Genomic DNA, 20,811 nt, shown 5'->3' on the forward strand with positions numbered 1-20,811 from the left:
CATCTACCCAGCACCAAAGTGCTGACGGACAAAGTCATGTGTTATTTGGTGATGAACGTGGACAATGTAGCAGCTGAAAAGCCACATATTCATTCTTAGGAGTTGGTGGAGACCAAACAAGAGCTAAAAGGTGAACAAATATTGTGCTCACCATTAGCAGACAGACAGAAACAAGGGTTCTTCCCATTTACTTTTACTTAGAATGTGCATCCTCATCTCCTCGCACCTTTGTTGCCTGTGTCCTCGACTCCTCCCTCCTTGATTTCTTTCCTTGCCTCCTCTGCCACTCACATGTCATACAGGAGGGACTCTGACCCGAGGAGAGAAAAGTAATCAAGGATCTAGAGATGAGAAATGGGGCTGGACTGCTCCTTTAATGTGCCATCATCACTTACAGGACAACATTATGTTCTAATGTAGGCAGAGCGCCTGGCAGCCTGTTGTGACACGATACAATAAATGTTGCTTATAAGAGGGAAGTTTTAAGGCGAGGACTTAAGTAACGATTGTTGTCTATAAAGTTTCATGATATAGAGAACAATAAAAATGTGTCTGAAACAAACAGTGACACACACACACAGCTCTGGCACCTCCGGGCTGCATGTTTATAATGTTTACAACGGTCTGTTAATGTAAATGTAAAATCATGTATCAGATCTTGGAAGCTGTTCCTTGTCTCTTCTCCTCCTCCTCCCTTTTCTTTCCTCTCCTCTCTCCATCTCCTTCATCTCCTTCCTCTTCGGATCACTCTCCTCTCTCCTCATCTCATAGTTTTCCCATCATGTGTCTTTACCTTTTTGGCCTCTGATTGTTCCGTCTCTGTCTTTCTCTCCCCGTCTATCTTTCAGGGTCACGGTATATTTCCCTGGGCGTTCGCTCACAAGATTATCTCATGTTGGCGAGCCGGCCCTGCGGTAGAATTAATTGCATCAAACGCTGATAACGGAGACAAGGGGAAGGGGAGGGGAAGCGCGATTACATTTGGCTTTAGTCAGATAAATAGCCTCGACTAACAACACACACCATCGCTAATATGCTTCCAGCTTACATTCCCCTTTTTTTTCTCCATTCCTTTGTTTCTAGCCCGCCTCCTCTTCCTTTCTTTCTCTCTGCCTCGAAGAAGTATTGGCTCCGTCTGAGTCACTTCTTTCCGCTCTCTTTCTTTTAACCTCAAACAATGGAGCAGTTTGCTCAGAGTTATGTGTCAACATCTAGTGACAGTATCTCACGCGTACATACGCACTAAATACCCAGTTTCAGCGCCTCTTGAGTACACAGAAACATGAGCTGGCAAACAGACGCGCACACACATCCATATTCACATCCCATCACTGTCATTGTGTCGGTAAACATTCACACACGAGCTCGTGCATGTGTTCTCCTCGTTAAATACACAAAAACCATGTTCGTATCTCATCAGTGTTTCCATGAATTTAATACTGTAATGCTGTAACACGGAACTGCATGCTGACATCTTTATGCATGTTGTTTTTTTTATTTACAATAGGAATTAATAGGGAATTACTAGGATATCATTTATAATAATTTCCAGGTATTAAAGACTAATATCTGTGATCTTTATTTAGCCTGAATGTGTTAGATCTGTACTTCGTAAAGTAAGAATTCTGAACTCAGAGGTCATGTGATCATATTGGTCCCTTGCAAATTGGCATATTGGGCGATTTGAGGGTTTTTAATTGTTGTTAAACGTCTGTTTTCTGTTGTCAGACAACTGAACACATATGAAATATGATCACAGCTCATAATATATTGAACAACAGTCAACAGCCGTGTTGTGCGATCGGCAATTTGGACATTTAAAAGTGATGACAGAGAAGGTAAGGAGCAACAAAAGGCCACAAAATGTGACACATGCATGCAGAAAGTAGGCAAAACAAAATATTACATTTCTTGGAGAGGTAGATGCATTTATACCTTTTCAAATTCTAAGGCTAGAACACTTCAAACCGAAGCCTGATGTCCGTTGAGCACTTCCAAAGAAATGCTAGTTTCTAGATGCTTCTTCTTTGCGTCTACACCCGCTTGTGTCGCATTGGCTACCAAGCAATTCTGCCCGGATACAGACGATGTTTGTGGGTTTTCCTTTTTCCAAACTTACAGCCTTATCTCCCACAGCATCCCGCGATACAGGGCTGACATCACTCAGGTAATTTCCTCAGACTTTCCATTGTTCCCCGTAGAGCCATTGAGCTCTTGATGAAAATGCTGTTTTGTAATCCCCATGATAACAAAAACAAATTTGGATGTCTGAAAATCATTGCAGTTTAAGCACTGCGTTTCATCATGTTGCAAATAATCCGTTATCATTCCATGTTCCCTCTCCATGGGGCGAATCGTCTGATAATTATGCATCCTATCATGTCCGACCAGTAAACAGGTTTTTGAAGTGCTGTAGCTTTAATATGAAGCTGTCTTTGTGCCCCAGCAGACAGATAGACAGTAATTACTTGATATTAAAACCCCTTTCGTAAGCTATAGTGATTACAGTTGCATATCTCGAAACTGCTGCGGTGATAAAGTCACGGATTTCCATTCGTAAACAGGAGAATTAAAGAGTTGTTATTGCTTGAAAACAGAATAACCATATAAAGTAAAAAGGCGATTGAAGCAGCGACTGCGTACATGTGCAGCATCTTCATCTTTAGTCATCCGTATCCTCGGCTGTGGGACTTGTGTGAGACGCAGACTACACAGTGTCGTGTGCTGTGAGAATGTGTTTGACAAGGACGTCACTGCTGCTCTGGTCAGCATCAACATGTTCATCTCCCAAAAATGTCTTCAACTTCAGCTCTGGCCGGGGACGAGCCGAACCGATGTTTCATGAGGTATAACTCTGTAAAGCTGTTGCCAATATAAGAAGAGCCTCCAATAAATGCCTTTCCATCTAAAAAATGAGCTGAATCTCTTGAATCTGTGGCCTTGTTGTGTGTTCCAGTGAAAAGTGTATGTACCCATTTTCATTTAACGCATTTCCAGTCGTCAGCAGTAAGATCCTTGTCCTTTTCTCTTGCAACAAAGGCAAAGTAGCTGACCAATAGACAAGCCATTCCTGTCAGCAAGATGTCATCACACATCGAAAATGTAGACGATTTGATGGAGTAAAAGTTGTGTTTTTGGTTCCTTATTTGACTGTTAAATCTACTTCATCTGTGTCTCTTTGCATATCATCTATGTAGCATCGGCACAACAAAACTCTTTTTGCCGTGGCTTGAACGCAGCATTGCCAGCCTGCTCTCACCAAATGGTGCATGAATAACGTGCGAATGCCTGAAGACATTTTACTCACAACTCAATTTTTGCTGTTCACGTGCCATTTAACATCTTATGTATGAAGCTCTCCGCGTGTCATTTCATGTCATATGTCATCGTATGTGACAAAGTATCACGGTGGGTTTGGATGAATGGGTCAAACAAACGTGGGACTCTCACCCAGGACTCTCACTTGTGTCTGCAGGTTAACTTGTGTAACATATTTAACCCAAACTGTGATCTTTTCCTAAACCTAACCCAGTAATTTAGTGCTTACACTGACGCGAACAGCAGCTGTTTCATAGCTTTAAAAGTTGTGTTTACAATTGTAACTTGAACAAAGAAGTTCACCATATCATGAACGACGAACAACTTATAGATTCATCTGACTTGGTCCTCTGCATTGCATCCAAAAACGACCTCAAAAAGCTTTAAAATGTTTCTTAAATGGACATGCAACTTATAACACCGTCCCATGAAATCACGTTGGCACATCCAGAATAGTATTGTGGTCATTTCTAGCTGCACTCGCACAATTCTGAAGTGGGTTAAGGTTAGGGTTAGTTTGGAGTGGGGGGGTTTCGGAATGGAGGGCTTTCCCCAATAGCCTTTTCGGAATAGCGGGGTCTTTGAAAAAAAGGGAAACCCCGCCATTACGATGAATTGAAGTCTATGTTCAGAACAGCGGGGTTTCGGAAAGGCGGGGTGTAACCATCCCAGAGTACCTTGTGCAGCCAGAAGTAAGATAAGGTTATTGTCAAGTCGTTTAATCACACATTTTTCGGAAAACCTCAATGTATATGTAGAAGAAAGTGTGACACAAAAAGACCGCCGGTATGGTTTCTTCATCTCTACACATAAAAACAATCGCCAGATGATAAAATGTTGGTAAAGGCCGTCTGAACTGCACACGCAGCTTAACCGGGAAGGAAATTTGCAAAACACTGATCATCAAAGTTTGGTGAACCGAAACTTTGGTATTTATCTTCAAAGTGACAAAAACTGCCTGTTCTAACATGTAATTTATTTACATTTTTTAACGCAGGTTCATCTATTTTAAAAATTCGTCAGCCGGGTTGTTTTTCTGTATGCCTGACAGATCTGCGTTCCTTTGATATTGACAGTTTTACTTTTAAAAACAAGTGTTAAAATAAGACATTGCGTGGAATCTAATTAAAATGCTGCCCACGCTTTGTTTTACTTTAAATCTTACTTTAAACACGATAATATTTCTTAAAGTGTTTCAATTATCTTTCCTCGTGTGCGTCTCTGTGAAGAGATTTATCTCCCACTGGTGCTCTGACGTAAAAAAAAAAAAAAGTTTTGGGATATTTTTCTGAAACTAAATGTATTCCAGTCTTTTTCCACGTCGATTTAAATACAGTCTTTGACGTGAGGAAGAACTTGATAGACCCTTTTGCGGCATCTTAACCAGCCGGTGAATATGATAAAATATGGTAAATGCTAGAATTTCCTGACGGGTTCACTGATCCTGAATACTTAAACAGTTAAATTGAGTTAATTCAGATTTAGGATGGGGAGCTAAAGGGCTTCACTTCGCTGATCCTGGCAACACGACGGCATTTTGTACCCAACTGAGCTACACGGGGAAAATCCAGTGTTTAAATGTAACACTTGAACTGTGGACAGTTAATTATGTAGGCTGAGTACTACACAAACCACACACACGGGGAGAGACTCGCTCTTTTTTTGGCTTGACACAGTTTAACACACACACATACACTGAATCCCTCGTGGTATCTGTCCCTGCTTTCAAATACTCTAAAGTTTGAGAGTGTGTGTGTGTGTTCTTTATGCAACTCCTCTATTATAAATCTGCGTAACAAAGACCAAAGTGAAGGTTAACTCTGCTGTTCAGCTCAGCCTGTCAGGTTCTCATTTAAATTCCCTGCTTGTCCAAACGAGCAATCGCGGCACCGACTGCAACGCCTCCGTCTGAAACCGCGGTAACGCATCCAACACCGCATCGAAACTGTGATGTGGCGTGAAGGTAGATTCAAAGCTGATTGCTCACAGAACGTCACCCGTTGCATCAGACAAGAAGAAGTGGCGGAAAATAAAACATTACTGCAAGAACAGAAAGAAGCACAGAGATACGAGGTTCAGAGTGTAATCCAGAGGAGTTTCCTTCACTGTGCGTGCCCGACTGGCTGCAGAGGTCATGAGCTGCAGGCGACTGTCGGCAGAAACGTCTGCAGGAGATCACAGCAGCGGAGGTGAGGCGTTTCTACGGTGAACTTGCATGAAGCTAATCTGAATAACTTGTGTTCTGCTCTGCTAAGAATTCCTTTCAACACAGTTGTGATGATATATTTATCAGCTACAGTTGTTGCGTGTTTCTCTCGCATCCTTCCAGAATTAGTACTGCTGTTTCATGTTGCTCACTGTACACAACATATTTGTGTTTTTCCATAATACAGCGAGCAACAGCAACATGTTTAATAAAGTGCAGCAGCATGAAAGAGCATAGGATATGGACCGGATCTCTAACAAGGGGCTGTCTGTTTGTGGCACTGGGCTGTGATTCCTGAAACTGAAGACAACAACTGTGATAACAGAAAAACCCCAAGACCGCCATTTCTTTTCTTTTTTTTTTTTTTTTTTTTAAGTATCTCATGAGAGAATTCTGTCAGCTATAGTTCCTATGGAAGAGACACCGTGACCTCATTTTAATTATCTTCAAGGCTTTCAGTATTGCTGTTGCGGGTAAAATTACACACACAGGAGACTTTGCTCGGTGCTGCAGTTTTAATTCCTTTATTCTTCGCCAGACATACAAAGCAGAGGAGATTTTGAGGGCTCCTGCATTTGAATCAATACAAAATCGGGCGTTTTGCAGTGATTAGCTGCAGGGTCACGTGGCGTGTCATGCCACGCAAAACCGCCGTTACACAACAAATGAGAGGCTGCTGTGTTGTTGTGCTACTAGCATGCCGGTCCTGTGAGCGGCTCTTTGTCCACAGCTAGCATTGCTGAATCGCAGCATGACTTCGCTGAAAGTCATCCAGTCTAGTTGGCAGATGACGTTGGATTATGTTTCTTCAAAGTTGATTCTTTTGCAACTTTATTCTGGCGCCTCCTGCAGACAGCCGCAGACAAAACACACCATCTGGTTCAAATGAAAAAAAGAGGACCGGTCTGAAAGTCCTTCATGGTCTTTATTCATATATTGGGAAAAGAAACAGACAAACAAAAGCAGCCACGGCCATAGATGAGCCTAACTTCGGTCCTTATGCTAAGCTGAATCTAACGAATCGTGGCAAAATGACTCCGACATGGGAGACTCTGGCACCAACATGAAAACCTCGACAACCCTGAAAAACTAATCACAGCTCCAGTGACATTTCACGGCGTCTTTCGTCTGTTGTTTTTCTCTTTTGTCTCACCAGAACTGCAGGAGAAAGAGCTCAAGGATAGCCGGGCTGACTTGATGACACTGAACACCAATAAATCACCGCAACCAGACGCTACTGTAAAGAACGCTTCGACAACAGCGAGAGGGGGAGTTAAAGAGAGTGAGTCATAACTATTTGTCAAAATCTAATTCAGGCTTTTTTAGCCCTTCATACCAGAGACCCAAATGGGAAATTTAGCTTGCATCCTGGGATCCAGCCTTATTAAAGCACACACAAGTATTCTTGAGGGGCGCTACTAGCTAAAGGCCAGAGACCCATTATAAATCTCATTCTATCGTTACAAGGCCTTTGTTTAATATACCGCCAGAGAGGGCGTTTTTTGTAATGTAAATATGGGTACAAAGGTTGATGTAATAACAAGGAGATAAAAGACATTTCGTTAAAGAGATGCTGAATCTCGATGGGAATATCACTGGTGATAAAAAGATGAGTATCTTTGGCTTCACTCAGAATAGTAACCAATCTGTTATATCTTAAATACAGTGGTTACGAATGCATACATGTTATTGAGCTGGAAAAAAATTCTCAACAACAGAGAATAAAAAGATTCCCCTGCTCCATGGTAACCACGAGGAGTATGTTCATCTCTGTTTCCTCGGGGAGGGAGACGAAGACAAACCCGAGATGAAAAGCACCGTTTACAGTATCGCAGTGTAATTTCAGACAATTATCCTCTCCATGTGAACTGGCTGAATGGACCAATAACATGTGAGAGGACATTCATAGCGGAAGTCATTTTAAAAAAAAAAAGTAAATGCAGCTGCGAGTGATGATTCTTTGGCGCTATGAGGAAGGAGGCAGCGAAAGGCGCCGGAATCGAAGTCACGAGCGGCGATGATCAGGTTTCAGGCTTCACAGAGCCGCCTCAGCTGGAAGAGTGAGACCAATCACACACTCCACTTCAATATTTGCACACTCAGAGTTCTGCTCCGTGGCATGTTGAGTCGATACGCCATGCTCACTTGCACCAATAAATATGGCACTTAACATTCTGGTTGGTACTCACCACCAGAGCGTGCACAGCAGGTTTGGTGACATTCTGTCGACTAACTACTGATTATTTCTGCTTCGCCCCGCCATCGAGAAGGTTCTCGTTTGATGGCAGCCATGTTTTTTTGCCGATCTTGCCAGGTTTTTCCGATCGTCTCATATTACAGGAAAAATACAGAAGATAATAAACAACGCAAATGAAAAAAGGGTTTCGTACCTTTGTGGCCTAAACTCTCAGTGACCGGCACTGAAGTCACTTTACAGTCACATGTCTCATGCACCACCCAGACATTCAGTTCTGTGACCTATCTCTCGCAGTAGGCAGTCACTATTAACATTTGGCTCTCATTCAGTCTGAATACAACAGCAGTGAGCATCCTCGCTGCTACTCTGTTACCTGCTCTCAGAAATTCTACTCCCTTCACCTCCCTGGCCTCACATAGTTCCTGCTCATTGTGCAGTATTTTTGAATGTTTTTTTTTCATTCATTAAATGGTGTGTATCGCGGCTGCTGCCAGCCGTATTGTGAGCTCAAGGACAGTCTGTGTAACTCATGCTCAGGTTGCTAAATTTCACTCGCACTGTTCCGATGCACGGTTAAAAACCTTAGCGAGAGCGGCCCGACTGAACTACTGTTACTATCAAGCTTAAGCTGCAGTTAATGATCTCATTTAGATAAGAGGAGAGACAAGAAAGTGAAAAAGAAAAGAAGTGTGGAATTTAGATTGTACATCTGCTCATTATCCTAAAGCTATTAGCCTAATTGAGAAACAACTTGTAATAGCCTGATAACTATTATAGAAGTGCAGCGTTCAGTGCATCGTGTGACACACATAACACAGGTAGTCGACTCTCTCAGGCTTTCAGCGGGGGATGTGCGTGCGTGGGCGCCGGAATTTACAATATCTTCTTCTGCACAACAAAAACAAGCAAACAAATAAAAGCTAAGTGGAGGACGTTTGTCACTTCTGCAGCACTAATGCAGATTAAATAAAAGATGAAGGTTGCAGCCATGGCTACACTTGACTCGTGCAACTGCGGGAGCGGAGCTATTAGACACAAAAGTGCTGGAACTCATTTCCATATATCTGTGCTCGGCGTAAAGAATGGACAATAGCTGCGTTTACAGCACATGGACCCTAAAAACCACCAAATAATCAGAACAATAGCCCAGTTAGACTTAATCCAATTGTTTTTCTGTGGTTGCACAGCCCCCATTCTCACTCCCAGCGCGTCAATTACAGCAGCATGGTCAGTCGCCCAAGGCTTCATAGACTGATGCTGCTCCGGTGTCACTTCTTGAAGTGTTTCTTCAAGAAATGAGTAATATTCAAGCCAGCTGACGGTTTGTTGGGACTTTCTCAGGACTTACCCCGAATAGACTGAGGTTCGTGTCCCATTTGTGACCAGAAGTCAAAACTGCGTTAGAGTCATTTGTCTGTATGTAAGTAGCCAATGTCGTTTATGTAACGTGAGATACGTAACTTTAAAGGGACAGTGTGTAATATATCAAGTATTTAGCGCCATCTAGCTGTGAGGTTCTACATTGCAACACTCCTTTGCTCACCCCTCCCGTTCTGAAGACGTTCCGGAAGCTATGGTGGCCCTGACGGACAAGAAACTCATTTTCAAAATATGGACTCTTTCCCAACAGCGTCGACCATTTCTACTGATTCAACAATGAGGTAAAGATGTAGTTAGTTATTGTTATTTTTAGTGACGAGCGCTTTCGCTGAGCTCCCTCTCAGTTCCGCAGTCAAGCTAGCTCTGAGCGAAAACGCGTTTAGCCTTACTACGTAGTACCACGTAGTGCTTTGTGTCCCTTTCGGCAGTCCATAGTTTTTTTAAAACCAGAAACACATGGCGGCCTCCACAGAGCTTGCCCGTGCTATGTATATTCAGATAGGTAATTCTTCGCTCAGGAGGATAAGTCAGATTGTTGGCAGAGGTAATTGTACACCAATGAGGACTTACTTATGAATGAAGACGATGATTTGAGTTAATAAATCACTTAAATCATTACACACTGTCCCTTTAATTAGGAGACTGGATGTAGGCAATTCCTTCACAGAGGCTTCCTCAGTAACAACCATTCACACCTGGGCTCACCTACACTTGACGCCATGTCCACACGTACCAAAGCGATATTTTTTTCCCCCGTCTTCCTCGGCATCGTTTCGAGAATATTTCTGTACAAATGGATCCATTGAAAACGACTCAACACGCTGTCGTTCATATTCCAGGTCTATAGGTGGTGCTTAAAATTCATCAAAAACAGAGAAGAAGAGACGGAGCATGCACATAAAGCTTGCCCGCTGTATACAAACAGACAGTTGACGAAGAAACCGAACACATCAAGAAGAAGACGAAAATGGCTAGTCGGTTGTCCATAATCCTTTTTCACTCAGAGAGGAGCAGAATATTTTCCTCTAGCAACCCTGATAGGCTAGAGGTCGAGGGGTGGGGCGATGGCGTCATCGGTACGCAAAGTACGCGGATTGGCCGTCCACACGAGAATGCAAGGGCAGCATTTCAGACCAGGTTTCAAAAAAGTACGTTTACAGGATCCATGTGGACGATCGGCCAGAACGATGCAAAACATGTGCTCCAGTTAGTTAGAACGGGAGACGTCCAGTTGCCTACGATTCAGCTTAAATATAAAATGTCAACATATCCGTGTTTTGCAGAAATGCACGTTGCCTAGAACGTATTTGCTGATTGGGTTGTGTGATGCACATTCCACTCATTGAGCCATAATATTTTAATGGCCTGACAGAGGAAATGTGCAGGCAGTGTGAAAATACTGTGTAATGTCTGTGAACTGGTAAACACTCCATATATCTGTGTTACTGCACATCATCTGCACTGCGGTCTCGCCGCCGTATCAGTTTAACAGTCATAAATGGTCAGATCATCCCTGGAAATAAGCACACGAATGGTTCCCCTTAAAAACTGCGAGGGTGAGGACATCGAACGCGAGCACATCTCTGTGATTCGTCCACTTCTTTGGTAGGATTGTCAGCGTGCGGTTGTCACGGTGCCTCTCGTTCCTCTGCGACCACCCATATGCGCAGACGTCCCTGCTGGCTCGCTTGGAAATTTTTTGGTTAATTAGCCGCTAGGAGAGTTGTAAACGAGCGGGGACACACCGTTGATTAAAGTGTTATTTTGATGATGAGAGCATCTTCAAAGGGAGCTGCACTTTAAGCATTTGCAGAATAATTACCACCCTGCCACAGTAATAGGCCCAATGGACAGACGGAGGGAGGACACACAAACACTGGCAGGGATGCAGAGGGTGCGTACGCTCCACTTAGAAATGCACAAAGAAAAACAGACAGCTTTTTTTTTTTTTGGTAATCTCAGCTGGTAGAGTGATCTTTCATCTGTGTTCAAATATAAGCTGACACTTTGAACAACCGCAACATCTCACACACAGACAGACAAACACACACCGCACACACAGGCTAACTCACTGCAGAGGGTGTTGGTGGGAGACTGGAGTGTAATAAGACGTTGCTTTTTTTATTCGGCGCCTGCAGGGACGCCGGTCGCTCCCCCTCGCTCGTCTCTCTTTTTATTTCATCCATCATTCGTCACTGTTTGTCAGGGAGAAAGAAAAAAAACAAAAAAACAACTGAGAGCACTTAAATGTCTCATTCATCTTCCTCCGCTCCGTCTTTGATCTGTTTGTCTGTTTCTCCTCGCCGGCCGCTCTCGATCTGCCTCTGACTTGTTCTCTGACCAACACATTTTAGCCCAATTTTCTCTCCCTCTCATGTTTGTTTGTCCCTTTGAACTCGTCTCTTTTTCTCTTCTCTCCATCCTTTTCTTCTGCTTTTGCACCTGCCTGTCTTTCTGTCTTCTCCATACCCAGTTAATGCACATTCCTCACATGTGGAACAAACAGATTGAGTCACACACACACTGTGATCTTTATCAATCGGTATTCCTGATGTTGATTGACTCTGATTGAGATAAGATTGAGCCGTATGCTTTGCCCTGGCTAAAACTTTGTATTCACCATTTAACCAAAGTTAAATTATGATTATTTGATGGAAGCAGACAGTAGGTGATAAGTGTGCACAATATCCTAAAGGTTACTCTCGACTAACAAATTGAAACAGTCGCTTAGGGTTTATAAAACGCCCCTAAAACAAAAGAGGCAGGGTAGATGTTTGGACGTAGGCAGTGAGAAGCTAGGCTAGGTACCAGCTTAAAGGGATATTCCGGTGTAAGTTTAATCCATGGTCTAAATCACCGTGAAACTGTGTTAGACTCCCTCTCGAGAGATCAAGTTAGCAGACCGCTAATTTACGGAGTTTTATCAACCTCAGAAACAACCGCACGACAACAATACACTGCAGTAAATGGATCCAAATATAAATCGCCACCAAAAAGCCACAAATAATGCTCAGAACAGCACCAAACTTCAGCAACAGTACAAATAGGGTCTCAGCACATAGTCCGGGGCATCTAACCTCCGCTAGCTTAGCTGGATTTCTATTGTGAAGCTAAAAACAGATTTCAACTCTCCTCCATCAGCTTCCGGGTCGGGGAAGTCCCGACACGACGATTACCGAGTGCGGTTAGAAATGCTCAGTTCCGTTCTTTTCCCTGTCCGCTCTCGATAATAACTGTTATAAACTGGCAGGTAAGACACAAATGAACTTGATTGCTTTTCCATGGAGTCATAATCATACATTTTCATGCATGAGCCGCGGAACTCTACTGCACTCGGTAATCGACTCGTCGGGACTTCCCGTCAACAGGAAGCTGCTGCAGAAGAGTGGTAAATTTAGTCAGCTTTTCAGTAGAAATGCAGCTAAGCTAGCGGAGGTTAGATGCCCCGGACTATGTGCTGAGACCCTATTTGTACTGTTGCTGAAGTTTGGTGCTGTTCTGAGCATTATTTGTGGCTTTTTGGTGGCGGTTTATATTTGGATCCATTTACTGCAGTGTATTGTTGTCGTGCGGTCGTTTCTGAGGTTGATAAAACTCCGTAAATTAGCGGTCTGCTAACTTGATCTCTCGAGAGGGAGTCTAACACAGTTTCATGGTGTGTTAGACCATGGATTAAACTTACACCGGCATATCCCTTTAAGCAGTCCTTGTTTAATTCCATTTTGAAAGTAGATTTAGGGGCCTAACCCTTTTATAATGAGAGAGCTGGTCCAGTAACTTCCTGGACAGCGGCACTCTCAGGATCCAACACATGTCTCGTGGCTGATGTCTTTTCCAACAGCCATTTGGTTGAAAATAGAAATGTCACAGAAACAGCAATAAGTGAGTGCCGAGGTGATGGACTTCCTGCCGAAAAACCTTTCTGTCTCCTCACACTCTCCCGCTGCTACCAACTCTGATTATTATAAAGCACATTTTCTCTGTTGAATGTGCTGTATATCTCTGCAGTCACTTTCAATGACTCAAATTGTGTTTCTTTTTTAGTGTTTTCATTTTAGTTCAGCAAGTCAGAGACTTACAAAAGTTCTATTGAAAACCCACTTTGCAACAAGGATATCTTTAAAAATCCATTATCTCTTCACTGTTCTGTATTTCATAATGAGAAGAAAACAACAAAATGTTCTCATTGTTTAGCCTTTGACCGCCGCTTAGGAGATAGAAAACATTACGTGCAGATCAGCCTCAGCTACGTTTGATAAATTGGTTTAATTGTCCAAAGCAAGAAAGTAAATTTATACTGTTGTGAGGAGAAATAGGTTTAAAAAGAAGTCAGCGAAGTGAAACAATTTACATTTGCGTGAATCTGGAACTTGATTTAAAGGCAATAAAAGGCTGCTGTATCCCAAACCTGATCAAATTAATGAAACGGCACTTCAATGAACAGTCCGGCATGCATACAACAAGAAGCATGCAGAGGTGAAAAGTCCAACGAGAAAACTATTCACACCAAAGTGATTTTCTTCAACCTCGTTCCCACATTTCCAGGATGTGCTGCTGCGCCACGTGTAACTACAAAACACGGAGCCGCTGATCTCTGCTGGGGAGCGATGAGCAGCCGCAGCGGTCCCTGTCAGTCAGGAAGGGCGGATAAGGTCGAAGCGCTGAAGATCAAAGCTCCCATCACCACCGAGAGGCCGGCGGGCTTCAAATAAACAAGGATCAGTGTGCGGCACACGGATAACTGGAATCAAATCAGACGCAGCAAATGTCATCACTCTCCAAATCAGAAGTATGAGAGGCTTACACGGCGATAACTGCGTGTCCAATGACGTGTTTTTCAGGTGACAAAAGGCCGACCACGGAGGAGAGTCTTCTGGTTGTTGGTTACTCTGCGTATGCCTGAAATCGAGTCACAATGAGAAGTTAGTGATCCAAACAGCCGAGTCAAACAGCGGCGTTGAGTACAAATGGTTTCGGGGAGCTGTGTCGGGTATTTCCTGCCGTTAAAAAGGGTTCTGTGTGAACATTTCTAACGTGCTAGTTCATTTTGAAGGAGCAATGTGTCAGATGTGGACAGAATCGACAAGTCTGTGTATTGTGTCGCAAAATAAAGCCTCCATTCTCCAATTAAGATATTATCATAATTGTAATATTCAAGCTCCAAACGCCGTTTTTACCTGCTGCTGATGCCCGACACTCCCTTCCCTCCGGCTCCAGGCCTCAGCGGTCCCCTGCCTGCTGTCTCTCAACCCTCGAGTCATAACCTTCAGGTCAGAGCTGCTGTAAATCACCTCCTGTCGTCCGGCTAGCATCTGTCGTCGGTCTCAGAGCCCGTGTCCAGTCTGGTGTCGAGCCGTGTTCCCTGGGAGGCTTCCGAGCCCGGTTGAGCTGAACCCCTGATGCCTGCCGGGCCTCCCAGCATCATCCTTAGCTCCCCGCTAAACTGAGCAACCTGCAAACAGCAGCTGGTCGTCATCCAGCCACAGAGAACTACAGCGAGGAGTATAGCGAGCATAAGTTAGCGATATGCAACCTCCAGGTTCTGGGTATAACGATATACCTGAAACAAAACAATACATTTTTGTCAGAAGATCAACAAAGCACTCAATTAGCGAAATAACACATAATTGGTTTACGCATCAAGGACTAACCACCAGATTTAACATCCCAGTTGTGTTGCAAATTGGACAGCGAGGGGGCTCGACAACATTTGCTACCAACCCAGTAAAATATCATCCAAATGTCAGCAAATTTGGTTTACTAATCCGTCTTTCCCCCCAAAAATTGTCATCCTAAATTTGTTGCAGGTTGCATTTTTAAATGCATTCTAATTCCTGCTTGTCTGATTTGCGGTACGGTGCGGTACAGTATGGTATTTTTAAGTTACATCTCGTGTTACTGTGGCTCTTAACACTTACATTTTTACACCTCCGGTCCTGTTAGCCGCCAGTGACTCAGCAGTCTCACTTGTAGAACATATTTTTTCTCCGCCGGTTCAGGGGATCATTGCAACAACCTCTCTTCCGAACTCGTGTTACATAAGGAGAGTGATGTAACAAGGCCAGTGCCCGTGGAGCTTTTGTCCAATTTGTTTACACCGATGGTCAAAGCTACCCTCTTACGTTTGAGCGGGAGCTAAAAAAGCTTCACACCGCTAAAAGTGGAGTCGGATCCCCAGGCGTTTACACAATCTGAAGCTAGACGACGGAGATAAAGGGACGTAAATGGGAACCAGGTGCCTCTCATCTCGTTAAGGCTGCCTTTACTGACTCATACTGAGGCGCAGCTCGGTTCTCATGTAGGTGTTTCTTCTTTTGCTTTATCGTTGAGAGCAGCAACAAAGGAGAGCCGAGATGACAAGCAAGGTCACAAGCTGATTTCCAACCTATTACTTTGGGAGAGTGTGTGTGTGTGTGTGTGTGCGCCCTGTGAGAAGCAGGGTGCCTCGAGGTAAATTTCTGTGGTTGTTAAAGAAACACGGCTTTCACTGGATCCATCGGGCGTTAGAGTTGACTCACATGGAGACAGGCGAAAACATCACTTCCTCCGACACCGTCTTCCACAACCAGCCCGACTGCCGGCTCTCTGCTCTCTATCTGCCAACATGTTTTTCATGATAAACAAAGAAAAAGGAGCTCTGTGTTTTTGTTGCACCCCTCCGTGCACGACACATATTTTGCTAGTCCTGATTAAATAAGCCGCGTGTTTGTAGCCAGTTCATCAGAATGTGAGCATTAGGAATGATTGCCGAACCAACAAATAATAATAAGCTTCCTCCAAGGACTCCGTGTTATCATCCAGAACCTGCCCAGCTGTCATTTCATTGTCACTTTGTTTTCTGACACTGACCCTCTGACTGTCAGCCGCTGTCGAATTAAATAAAGTAAAAACCGTTTACTGAAGAATTCACTCAGTGGAGAGAGGAGATATCAGTGACAAAAATGACAACTGTCACCGCTCTGCTGTTTGTCGGTGTAAACTGAAGCTGCAGTGTGAAGTTTTTTCAAACAAATTAATGAATATTTATGTTTTCATCAGCCTGTTCCTCTGTGCGACCCTCGTTTTGAGCTTTGCTGTGACTTTGAAGGCGACGAGTAACGAGATGTGATTTCAAAACACTGAAAGGCAAAATATTAGAGGAGATAATCAATTTAAAAAAAGCATCTGAAGGGTTAGAAAACAACCTCGGTATTATGTCTATTGTTGGTGCAGATTGGTCGTGATTACCGTCTGCAGGAGGAAGGTTATGCCATCAGAACTTTGTATGCTTAAAAGGAAAAAAAAATGGCTGCATCAAGTAAAGACTAAGGGAACAGGTACTGCAGCGCTTTGAGCTAAATGCTAACGGCATGCCAACATGCTAACAGTGTTGACATGCAGATGTTTAGCAGGTAAAGTGTTGAACATTTCCCCATCTTAGTGTAGTATATTAGCATGCTAGCGTAGCCTAATTAGCGTGAAACATGAATGGCAGTTTAAGCCGATGGGAACGTCATTACTTTTGTAGGTATTCAACAAGTTTGGTCTCAGTTTTATTCTACATATATTCAATTGAAATCAGCACAGAGACAATATATGTATCCACCAATGGCTCAGTTGTTCACTAGCAGTCTGGGGAATCCTGAATCCTGCCTTTATTCACCTTTTGAACAATGTCCCAATGTTTTTGCAATCAGGGTTTCATGTTTGAGGACTTTGATAACTTTGGTGCTAAATAAACACTCGGGTCATCCTCGGGAGACCAATTTGATCCGTAGAAAATGTCATGGTTAATGGACTTGCATTGTTAAAGCTGACCAAGCTACTTGTCTACCAACCTTAAAGCAACTCTCACACACCAGTTGAACACTTGTCAGGAGTAAATTGGGGTTCCTGGGGATCGAAAACCGCCTTGGTGGAGAAAAGTAATTCACACTGAGGCTGACTGACAGACACTAACTAATGACGCAGAAAAGTTCAAATTAATGTCGGCCAGTCACATTTGATTGGGTGGATTGCAGGTAAGTGTGATATCCTGAATTGAACTGGTTGAATGGACCAGCCGGAGTCAACACACAGCCATTAAAACGTCAGGTTTTGTACCTCTTTTAACAAAATGTATTGAAACAAGGTACCAGTGCACGTAAAGATTTGTGAAATGGGAGGATGGAGCCTCACATGAATTATCCACGATAAAACTATAAATCACAGCGTGTTGAAATGGTCACAGAGCCTCCAGTTCTCAGAGATATTTAACCAGAAATATCTGCAGGCTATCATAAAATTTGAAAAGGTCTTGCTTTCAAAGGGAACCGAGCTGATGTCAAAGATGAATATCTCTGAAAAAGTGTCAGCGTAGAGTCCAGCCAGCCCCGTTCACCCACACCTACTGGTGCCGCTCCGGATGTCTGGGGCAGTTAGAGGCCTGTTTGATCAGGCTCACAGTCTTGTCAGGATGCTGCTCATTGTTCCTTTGCCCTCAGCAGAGCTTGAAACGATATTTCAGTGCACTCTGACAACCCTCAATGTAGTGCAGGTGTTTAATGTCCAAAATAAGTGGCAGCAAGCCACCTGCAGCAAGACAGGAGTGAACTGACAGGTGTTTTTGAGTTTGTCACTGTGATAAATCAAAGCGTGATGTTCAGAACATATTTAACCTTCATTTATGATAAATGGTTCATCTGCATTTTGGAAAAAAAAGTCACAAATTTGATCTTTTCGTATCAAAAACATGTCAGCTCTTCTGGATACACACACAAATTCTTTCTGAGCTGTCTGTCCAATAGATATGTATGATGTATAAATCGTAGCTAAGACATAAAAGAATACGTGGTTGCGCTATATGTTGTTCAGGGGATTTCAAAGAGCGACAGGCATAAAACAAAACACACAGTTCCACTTCAAAACACAGCGCTGCACGATTGGCTTCTTTTCATTTTCAGTGCATGTTTTCTGAGCAATGCAATATAAAATCTAATACCTCGCTGGAAACACTGAGCCGGGGAGAATTACGCTGGCTTCTGTGAGGCTGCAGAGGAGCTCATCCAGGCCACACTGGGCTACAGTACAAAATCTAATTACCTCGGGACTGTACGCCATCCTGCGTCCCCCACCTGCTCATGAGGCGTTTGCTGGACCCGTTGCTCCATCTGGGTCCACTCCCTCTTATAAAGTCATCTCTGTTTGGTTGCATTGGCCTGTATCTTATCATAAAAGACACGAGGACTGCTCATTGCAGAATCAGGTAAAGGAAGAGGTTCTGCTCTTCCCTGATCTGGTAGAACTAATGCCAGTTCTGAACTGTCTCAGGTGAAACACGTTACTGGGGGAACAGGCTATGAAACAACAGCGCTCTTCATTGAGCTTTACCTCGGCTTCTATCGCCCTCCCTCTTCACCTTCTTTGCCTCCTCCATCGGTGGGTTCTTTTTCTTTTGCACTGTTGAGTTTCCCGCAGTTATTCCGGTTGTTCTGCCGTTACCTGGGGAAAGCCGCAGTGCCTCTTCCTGTTATTGATTGCACGATGACAGACCCACTTCCTTTGTGCCGTAATTCCATCTGCATTTTTTGCCAGAATAAATCAAAAGCAGTGGCAGTGACACAAATAGTGACGTGAAAGCGAGGAAACATCCATATTTAGGCACCTGTATTACACACAGGAGACTGACTTCAATTATGATGGCAAAATACAAAATGCGAAAAGGCACGTATACCTAGATGATAGGCTGATGCACAGCTTAACTCAAAAAACACACTTCTTCTAGTGCACTTATATATGCACAAAATATAGAGACACACACACACACACACACAGGACAAAAATGTAGTGATTCCATAACTGACCCTGAGAGTTGACTGCAATTATACAACTCTTGTGTGTCGATTAACACAGGCACACACACACACACACACACACACAATCTTTGACTTCGATTGACTTCTATTATAAAGCTCATGCTAGCATGCTAAACCTCTCCCTACGGCCCCACAGTCAATCCTATTTCCATAACCAGCGTGGAGCCACATTGCTAATAAAGTTAGCATGCTGACAGTCAGTATTCACTGTGTGTGTTAATGCCCCACTCTGAGGATCGCTACGGAAGAGCTCGGCCCGTTCATATTGGTTTTCCCCATTAAAGGCTAATAGTTTTAGTTGGGTTAGTGCAGTCCATTCAGATCCTGCTGTGAACATTGATTTCAGTGTTTTCTCTTCTCAGTGTGTGTGTGTGTGTGTGCGATTCGTCTGTTCAACTCTTGTGGTGCATCACAGAGACGAACAGCCAGACTGACCACTAACAGAAATATGTGTTTTAACCACTGGTTTTATTGTCATATTACTACAGAAATTGATTTCACGGTTTTGCTTCCAGCACAGTTTGTTTTCAGAGAGACGAGCGGAGAGATCTGCCTCCAATCAGAAACTGTGTGTGTGTGTGTTTGTGTGTGTGTGTGCAGTGAGTTATCATTCATCTTTAAAACACTTGAATCTCACTTAATCCCTGGTGTTTTCGCTGCACCTTGGATGTCAGAAGAAATCAGGGCGCTTTTGTCTAATCTTGTTTTTGCGGGTTCACACAGACGTGAACGGTGGAGGCGTAAACCTAACCAGAGCATAAGCACCTTGCAGCGTTGTCGCAAAATAAAACCAACGGAAAGGTTTATTAAACCTGCGCTTGCAGAAAAAAAACATATATTGCCAACATATATTCTGGTGATTGGGTTGCTGAACCCCTAAAGTATCATTAAGCGGCTTTAGTTTTCCTCCTGTTAAAGAAAACCAGCACTGAGCAGTGCAGCATTCACACACCACAACACATAAACATAACCCTGGATCGACTCAATGAGCTTCTCCCCTCAGTCTCAACATAGAACACTTAATGGATGCTTTTATTCAAACAGCCTCTGCGTACGACGAGTACCTACAGCCTCACCTCTTCTCAGTGACTCATCTCTTACATGCTCTGATTTCATTGGCCAACTTAAGTGTACTGAGTCACTGTTTTAAGCGTTCCCCGTCCAGTAGAGTGGAAGCCAAGTAACAGGAAACCAGTGTCGTTTAACTGAACATACTGAGAGCCGGCGCCTTGTTGTCGGAAGGTTGCTGGTTTGATTCCCCTATTCTGCATGTCGAAGTATCCTTGGGCAAGACACTGAACCCCAAACTGCTCCTGATGTGCTGGTCGGCACCTCGCATGGCAGCAGCCGCCATCAGTGTTTGAATGTATGTATGAATTACTGCAAGTCGCTTTGGACAAAAGCATCCGATAAATGCCCTAAAATATAAAATGTAAAAAATATCAGACTGCAGTCTATGCAGGCAGTAATATTGTAAGGTTATATATTACTTTAAAATGATCTAGTAATATGTAATATATTGCATTTTGAAAGTAACTTGTCCAACACTGCAGGTAACAGATACCAACTGGCTGAACAAATTGAGTTTTGCAGTTATCCTGACTTTCACCTTCTATTCTTTCTCTTTTACAGATTAACAGCTGTCTTGTCAGAAACTCCTCATGTCTTAATATAAAAAGAAGTGTTGAAAGTGTAAATTAACTTCATACTTCTAAGTCCTATGTGTAATTGGCATATTTGATTGGAGAAACAGTGTTAGAGTGCAAGAAATCTTGAACATGTTTTTGAAAGCAGGTGGTAATTTATTCACATAATCAAATGATAAAGTCTCTATAATGTTTCACTTTGAATAAAGAAAAAAGATGATGACATGCACT

General features: G+C 43.2%; 1 long non-coding RNA gene across 1 annotated transcript; it reads right to left on the reverse strand.

Annotated features, from left to right (window-relative positions):
- Positions 1-13,348: 13,348 nt before the first annotated feature.
- On the reverse strand, positions 13,349-14,390 carry LOC115596205 (uncharacterized). The gene is made up of 2 exons (XR_003986861.1): positions 14,279-14,390; positions 13,349-14,000 (listed from the first exon to the last, which is right to left on the reverse strand). It is a non-coding gene; the product is annotated as an uncharacterized LOC115596205 (long non-coding RNA).
- Positions 14,391-20,811: the final 6,421 nt, after the last annotated feature.

This window comes from Sparus aurata, chromosome 15 (assembly GCF_900880675.1).
Source record: "Sparus aurata chromosome 15, fSpaAur1.1, whole genome shotgun sequence".
NCBI classification, from domain to species: Eukaryota; Metazoa; Chordata; class Actinopteri; order Spariformes; family Sparidae; genus Sparus; species Sparus aurata.